Source organism: Papaver somniferum, chromosome 6 (genome assembly GCF_003573695.1).
Source record: "Papaver somniferum cultivar HN1 chromosome 6, ASM357369v1, whole genome shotgun sequence".
NCBI lineage: Eukaryota > Viridiplantae > Streptophyta > Magnoliopsida > Ranunculales > Papaveraceae > Papaver > Papaver somniferum.
The window spans coordinates 54,805,365-54,813,699 of NC_039363.1; the positions used below are offsets into that span (position 1 = coordinate 54,805,365).

Here is an 8,335-nt window from a genome sequence, read left to right on the forward strand (position 1 = left end):
TGGTAGTCGACTATAAATTTCTTGATATTGAGACATCTGGATTGCAGAATGAAAGCTTGTGTTATACCGCCATTTCTCCCAAGAAAACCATTTAGACCATTCACTAGGCTTATTTCCAGGAAAACATTTTAAGTAGCATTCTATGGTTCTATTAGTAACCTCTGTTTGTCCATCAGATTGAGGGTGATAGGCAGAGCTACGAGATAACTTAGTACTCTGCAAGGTAAAATAAGCTTCCCAAAAATTGCTCATAAAAATTGGATCACGATCACTGACGATACTTATTGGCATACCATGTAGTCGTACAATTTCTTGTATAAATAATTCAGCAACCGAGCTAGCTGTATATGGATGCTTAAGTTCTATAAAATGTGTATATTTGGACAATCGATCTACAACCACAAGAATAGAAGTTTTGCGCTTTGAAGGAGGAAATCCATCAACAAAATCCATAGAAATATCCAACCAAACATCAGCAGGTATTTGAAGGGGATTTAACAATCCTGGTGGAGCTACTGCCTCAGATTTATTACGTTGGCAAACATCACAATGAGAAATAAAAGTTTTGACTGAAGTCTTCATACCTGTCAAGTATAAACTTTGTTGTAATCGTTTGTACGTACGTAGGTAACCAGAATGACCACCTATCGTATTAGAATGAAACTCCTACAACAACTTATTGCACCAAGTAGAAGATGAAGGAACCACTAAACGTCCTTTACAACGTAGTGTACCATCTGTATAAGAATAATGCAATTTGTAGATGGGATTTATGCTTAGATGTTGAATCAAATTACTCAATTCTGCGTCACTATGGCATTCTTGAATGATGTCAATAATACCAGAGAAAATTGGTGCAGAAAGAAGAAAAGCAGAACCTGAAATTCGTGACAAAGCATCAGCAGCAATATTTTCCTTACCTTGACGGAAAATGATCTCATAATCATATCCTAATAGTTTAGATAACCATTTTTGCTGCTCCATGGAAGATAATTTTTGATATAGAAAATATTTCAGACTACGATGGTCTGTATATATTTTGAAGTGTCTTCCAAGTAAATATGTTCACCATTTTTGTACAGCTGAAACAATAGCAAGCATCTCCTTATCATAGATAGAGAGATTTAAATTCTTTCCAGATAAGGGTTTACTGTAATATGCAATTTTCCTTTTAGATTGCATAAGAACAACACCCAAACCATTTCCAAAGGCATCACATTCCAACACAAATTCTTTTGAAGAATCTGGAAGTATTAAGACTGGTGTTGTTGATAGAGCTTGTTGCAGTAACTTGAAAGCAGCAGTGGCTTTGTCATTCCATACAAAAGCATCTTTCTTAAGCAACTGAGTTACTGGAGTACTAATAATACCAAAATTCTTCACAAACTTACGGCAATATCCAGCTAAGCCCAAAAAACCTCTTAATTATTTAACTGTAGTAGGAATTGGCCAAGATGATATATCTTGTATTTTGTCATTGTCAACCGAAACTCCTTCGGAAGAGATCACATGGTCGAGATATCCAATAGATTCTGTGCAAAACTACACTTTGATTCCTTGACGAAAAGTTTATGAGTACGTAAAAGTTCAAACACTATAGATAAGTGTTTGAGATGATCCTCAAAAAATTTACTATAAATTAAAATATCATCAAACAAAACAAGCACGAACCTGCGCAAAAAGGGCCTGGAGATATGATTCATGAAACTCTGAAAGGTAGCTGGTGCATTTGAAAGGACAAAAGAAATAACAAGAAACTCATAGTGACCATCATGAGTGCGAAATGTCGTCTTGGGAATGTCTGGTTTATGCACTCTCACTTGATGATAACCATAGCGAAAATCCAACTTAGAAAATATCAATGCATCATGTAATTCATCCAACAATTCATCCACCATAGGAATTGGAAATCTATCCTTAATGGTTATCTTATTCAAAGCACGATAATCAACGTACATTCTCCATGAGCCATCTTTTTTACGTACCATTAGGATAGGAGAAGAATAAGGACTGGAGCTAGGTCGAATAAAACCAACTTGATGTAATTCAGAAGCAATCTTCTCAATTTCATCTTTTTGAAAATGCGGGTAGCGATAAGGTTGAACATTAACAGGAGCACAACCAAGTAGTAATGGAATATGGTGATCATGCATACGTTCAGGAGGAAGTGTAGTTGGAATGTTAAAAATATCAACATACTTTGTGAGCAATTTCTGAATCTCAGGTGGCAAAACTGGAGTAGCATTAACTTCTGTGGTGACTGTGGATAATTGAAGAAAAAGACCATAAGTCTCACTGCATAATAAACGCTGCATCGGAATTGAGTCCATAATCATTACAGATGATGAGTTCTTGGTGGACCCGGGAAAGCGTATAAAATTGAAGTGAAATGAAAACGGGCCTACAGTAATACCGCAAGTGCACGGTCGTCAGTTGTAGCTCGTGCAAGTACGGGTCGATCCACAGAGACTGGGGGTGTTTGGAGTTTCTAGCTATTTGGGTTCTAAATTGCTATTGGGCTTTAGGTATCAAAGGGTTGTGGTACCAATGGGTTATGAATACCCTTTGGAACTGTTGGGCTTTGAATACCCTTTGAGTAAATTGGGCTTAATGGGTTTGTTGTAATGATGAAGTGCTTTAGGCCTTGGGCTCAGTGTAGTGAACTGAGCTTGGGATTAAACCTGGGCTTTTGGTATGATTTGGGCCTTAGCTGGAGCTAGGCTTTTTAGCTATGAACCTGGGCTTTTAGCCTTTGGTTTCAATGAACTGAACTTGGGCTCAGTGTTGAAGTGAGCTTTGGGCTCAGTTGGCTTGTATGAGGATCTGGGCTTGACAGTGACAGGCCTTAGCTTGGAAAGTGAACTGTGAGCTGGGCTTGATAGAGCTATCAGTTTGGTTTTTGAATGAGTCCACAGTGAACTGGACTGGGCTCTTAATGATCGATGCACTTAGGCCACAGTGAGCTTCAATGGACTAATGGGGAGCAAAACAGAGAAACTAGAAGGGCAAAAGATAGCAAAAGAAAGAGAATAAAAGAGAACACAGACAGAGATGAGGAACAGGGAAGAATAGGGAACAATAACTAAAGGATTAACAATGGCAGTGAAACAAACTAACAATGATCATGGGAAAGAAGCAAAAATCAGTGGCAATGAGGCACAAAGGGCAGTTAGCCTAAGGCAAGGGAGCAGCAATGAAACAAATGGTAACAGTGGCAGTTACAGGAAACAAAACCAATAAACAAGGCTGTTAGCCAAGGGCAGGGAGGAGAGAAGTAACAAAACAGTTAAGTTGCAAGTGACTGTGAAAACAAAATGTGGGTAAACTAAGGCTTGAATCCACCCTTGTGTCCTAGCCAAACAATGTGATCCTAGGTGAGTTGAAAATCCTATGCATACATCTAGAATGGGAGGAGAAAACTAATTTGCTCAGTTTGCCCCTAGCATTGACTGTCTTTGACAGAACAATCAATCACAGGCACTATGAGCATCAATCTTTCCCATTGCTCAATCAACACACTGCATTAAGGCCCTAACCTAGCATTCCACTATCTAACAGTGCACTAGCTTCATCTGAGCCTCAGCAGTGAACTCAGAACAATAATTAACATACAATGGAACTAAAACATGATCAACAGGAACAACACATGAATAACAGGAACAACACAACGGGCTAGGGCTTCGTCAAGTTTTAAACAGGAAATTAAAACTAACTAGCATGTGAGAAACAAAAAATTGAAAGATGGAATTAAACAACAAAGAACAAACATAAACAGAAATTGAAGAACCCTAAATATTAAATTGAAAATTAAACTAAAATTAAACAGTGATTAACCCAAATTTGGGGGATCTCGGCTAACCAAGAACACCCTTTAACATCCTACATCACTTCCCTTTTATAGCTTACAACAAAAATACTAATTTCACCAAAACCCTAAATTTGCAAACCCTAACTTTTGGGGAAAATCAAATTCGACATACCCATGTGTAAATTGGCTTCGACCCATGCCCTGTTGATGTTCTACTGCTCCTCCTCTAGCTCTTGTTGCGCTGTTGGCCTAGCCCTAGACTTCTGTGAACCCTAGCTTCTCTCACTGTCGAGTTTGTAGCATCAGGACTCGATGTACAGACGAGAAAGAAGAGGCAAGGGTGGTGATTGAATCCTGAGTTTGTCGGGGGAAGGTGGTAGTGGTGGTGTTCGAGGTGGAGATGGAAGAGATGGTGGGATGGAGATGGCAGAGTTGCAGAGAATTTGGGAAGAAGAGAGGAAGAACCCGATGGAGAAGAAGGGTCCGTTTGGTTGGGTAATAGGATTCGGTGACTAGGGTGTGAAGCAGGGATAGCGAGGTTTGATGATCTGCGACAAGGAGCGATGGATTGGAAGATGGTAGGTGGATCCAACGGCGATACGGAGGTAAGCGTGGAGCGACCGTCGGATGAGGGGATGTAGCAAAACGGACGACCCAAGATGGAGATGGGCGTTGCGATGTAAAGCGGGGGCTTCGGAGTTTGATGTGCGATGATAGAGCGACCGTAGGATGCTGAAATGCTTCGATCTGACGGCTGCTGAAATCCGAGACGGGCTTGGATAGTGGAAATGTGTTGAGTAAGGGTTTTGGGCCTTGGTTATGCCAAGCCCATATCTTCTTTAAGGACAATTCTTCTTCTTCAGCCCACTTCTAGCCTTTTGGTCTTGTGCACAACATTCTTCGCGGCTTCCTTGTGTAATTCCTCCCGGCTTTTCACTACTTTTCTGCTTTTTTCCGCTCTGCTATTCATCCAAACTTTATTTATTACCTAAAAATGCAAAATTAAGTAAGAAAAATATTTATTCTTGAAAACAATGAAAATACAGAATATGGGATAAAATGTAGAATTACTGCACAAAAGATGAGTTAAATGCCAACAAAAAGGGATAAATATATACATTATTTGGCACTCATCAAATACCCCCAAACCTGAATTTTACTTGTCCTCAAGTAAAACAAAACTAAGGAAATCCTACCTATACCACTGTCGTTGGTCTCTCGAATGCATTTAGCGTATGCACTAAGCCTTTTAAACCACTAAGTGTCCCTAGTGGACGAGTTGAAGTCTCGTGAAGGTTTGCTTAGAACGTACCTACAAAGTTCTAGGTCAAAATATAAGCTCAGATTCCATCAAATGTGACATGTGCAAGTCAGTTTAAGCTCACAGCAAAATGGAGATGTCAATCTAGCTATCCAAGGCACAATCCTAGCACTGATAACAAATAAAGACATGTGATAAGAGTGTAAAGTGTATCTACACATGTGTAAAGAAAGATCGGATGTTATGACTACTAATCACCAAGAGATAGTTTCTCAGGCTAAGAACCAAGGTCGAAATCTAGCTAGCTGTCCGGACTTTACGAGAATTGTGAATGAGTAGGAGGTATTTCACAATTACTCGCGTTGTACATCAATGGCATACACCCTCCTTGCTTATTACAATGAAACAGCAAAATGACTATTTACATGACTCTTATTTCATTGACTACTCTCTTTTATTTTTGGAACAAGAGATGATGGAATTGATAAATACTTGATTTTTATTTTTTTATTTTTTGTATTTTTTGATATTTTTTCTGATATATTTTTTTTTTTTTTTTTTTTTTTTTTTTTTTTTTTTTTTTTTTTTTTTTTTTTTTTTTTTTTTTTTTGAAAGAAACACTTTTGATACATATACAAAAGGAAACAAAAAATTACATGACACTTTGCAAGAGGTAGCCCTTTTTGATGCACCCAGTTAAATTCGATGGTTGTTTTTCTTAATGTAACCTCCACCTTCTATCCCAACCAACCAAAGAACAAGCTAGTCAAGTTTCGTTCAGTATTCTAAAGTGATTGGCAATCGTGACTTCCTATCAAACACCTTGAAGATCGAGGCCATACATGTATTGGTAGATCGTGCGCGTGCAAATTTCTTATCACTATGTGAATTGTGCTAGAATCAGGGTGCCTAAATATCTAGACTAAGACTCCTAATAATTACATATTTGCACAAGAGTCAACATTTCAAGGTAAATGAGCTCCATTTTTATGTTTTTTTTTTCAATTTTTTAATTTTTTTTTTTTTTTTCATTTTTTTTTTTTTTCAAAAAAGGAGTTCTTGTTTTCAATTATGGCATATATCAAAGTATCTACTTTTCACCCCCAAACCTAAACTAAACATTGTCCTCAATGTTTCAAAATATGAACAAAATTATAATACAACATATGAAGAGGATCATGTTGAGTAGAGAAAAAGGAAAGAGAATACCCGATTTCGGCGAAAGCAATATTAGAACTCCGTTATTCAAGGCAAGAATCCAACATATGTCAGCCGAGATCATATTGGATTAGCAAAATATATACAAAAGGAACAAAAAGGTTTTTAAGAAATTTTATCTACTGGATTATATACAAAAATTCACCATCCACTAACAATCTAAAGAGTTGAGGATCAACCCAAAAGACAAAGTGTAGAGGTTTCAACAGCTTCACACAATAATAATATGGTAGGCATGCAAGTGAAGCTGTGAAACAAAATGAGCTACCCCCAAACCTGGATTTTACAGAAGATATAATTTTGAAAACAAAATCGCGCAGTTTCGGGGGTTCATCATGCACAAGGTCTAGCTCGAAATGAACTGTGCTAGGGACGGGCAAACATGCTAATTCCAACTGTGGTTCCTCAAAGTATTATACTTAGAGCAAAATAGTCCAAGAGGACTTGGGAAGCACACAGTTCCAAACCTAGATTAGGGACTCTCAAAAAGTCGGTTTGACAATATGGGTACAAACCAAATCTAGGTTGGGTGGAAGGCCATCAGATTGTGACTTATGTAGGAAGATAGGCACATCATTATTAATCACATCAACATCTCCTAAGTCTTCTACAAGTGTCATAACATGCTCATCATCAACAAATGCAAATCACAATCAGTCATCAACATCATCAAAGATTATTCTCATGCATCGGCAAATCAGGAGAAATATCACAATGTGACCAGGTAGAGAATCAGACACAAATATATTTTCATGCATATTAGTGTCAACAGAAGATTCAACTATTCCTATGTCACTCATCTTCATAGGACAATCCCATGTCATATCAAAATCATATGAATACAATGAGTATTAGAAGAACAACATCATGAAGGTCGAGGCGAGAAGCCTAATGTATTTGAACCCAAAGGTTCCACAATATTTTCATAGTGTTCTTCTAACATACATCAATCATCATAATCATCATCATAGCATGCATATTGTCCTATTACAGTGTGGTGTCATTAGTCAACTCATGTTCCTCTAGATTAGGTTCATATTCAATATCATACACATGAGAAGGACTAGACATGCTATTTCCAAAGTTCAATTCATTACCACCAATATCATGTGACAGTGTCTCAGTTTCCCTAATGGACTCCCAGTGACGGGTTTTCTCTGCAATCTCAGCTAAAAATTTCCATGCATCATCCACAGTTTTATCAAGAAATTCACCATTACACATACACTCAACCATGGCTCGAGATTTAAAGTCTAGTCCCTCATAGAGGATAGCGACAAGTCTCCACTTCTCAAATCCATGGTGTGGACATTCGCTCAACAAATCATTAAAACGTTCAAAATAGTCAAAAACAGTTTCCTCATCCAACTGGACAAAACAATTGATATTTTGACGAATAGCGATGGTCCTATGATGTGGAAAAAATCTTTGGAAAAATTGATTAGTGAGTTGTTCCCAAGTGGTGATTGATTGTGGTCTCAAACCGTAAAACCATGTTTTGGCCCTTTCCTTTAGAGAAAATGTAAACAAACGCAATTTCAGAGAGTCTTCGGACATATGATCAGGTTGCATAGTCCGACAAATTTGTTCAAACTCTCTTACATGAGTATAGGGGTTCTCAGAATCGAACCCTCGAAATATAGGAAGTATTTGTATCATGCTTGCATTTATTTTAAAAGGGGTATTGGTTTGAGGTAATACAATACATGATAATGGAATTTTTATTGTGGGATACATGTATTCATGGAGAGCACTAGGTTGGCCCATATTGAAAAGACACAAAGCCCACTATTTGGTTTTAATGGGTTTGGATTTTTGGGAAAAATATTTGGTTTTAATGGGTTTGGATTTTTGGGAAAATTTTGGTTTTTGAAATAAGGAGCAAATTTTTTTTTTTTTTTTTTTTTAAAATTTGGGAGCAAGTTTGGTTTTAATGGGATAAGAAGAAAAAATTTGGTTGTTAAAATGGGAGCAAGTAAAATTTGGTTTTTGAATGGGAGAAAAGTTTTGGTTTTTGAAATTAGGAGCAAAATTTTGGTTTTTTTTTT

At 37.4% G+C, this 8,335-nt stretch overlaps 1 non-coding gene across 1 annotated transcript; it reads left to right on the forward strand.

Annotated features, from left to right (window-relative positions):
* Window positions 1-7,581: 7,581 nt before the first annotated feature.
* On the forward strand, window positions 7,582-7,685 carry LOC113292210. The gene has a single exon (XR_003331714.1). It is a non-coding gene; the product is annotated as a small nucleolar RNA R71 (small nucleolar RNA).
* Window positions 7,686-8,335: the final 650 nt, after the last annotated feature.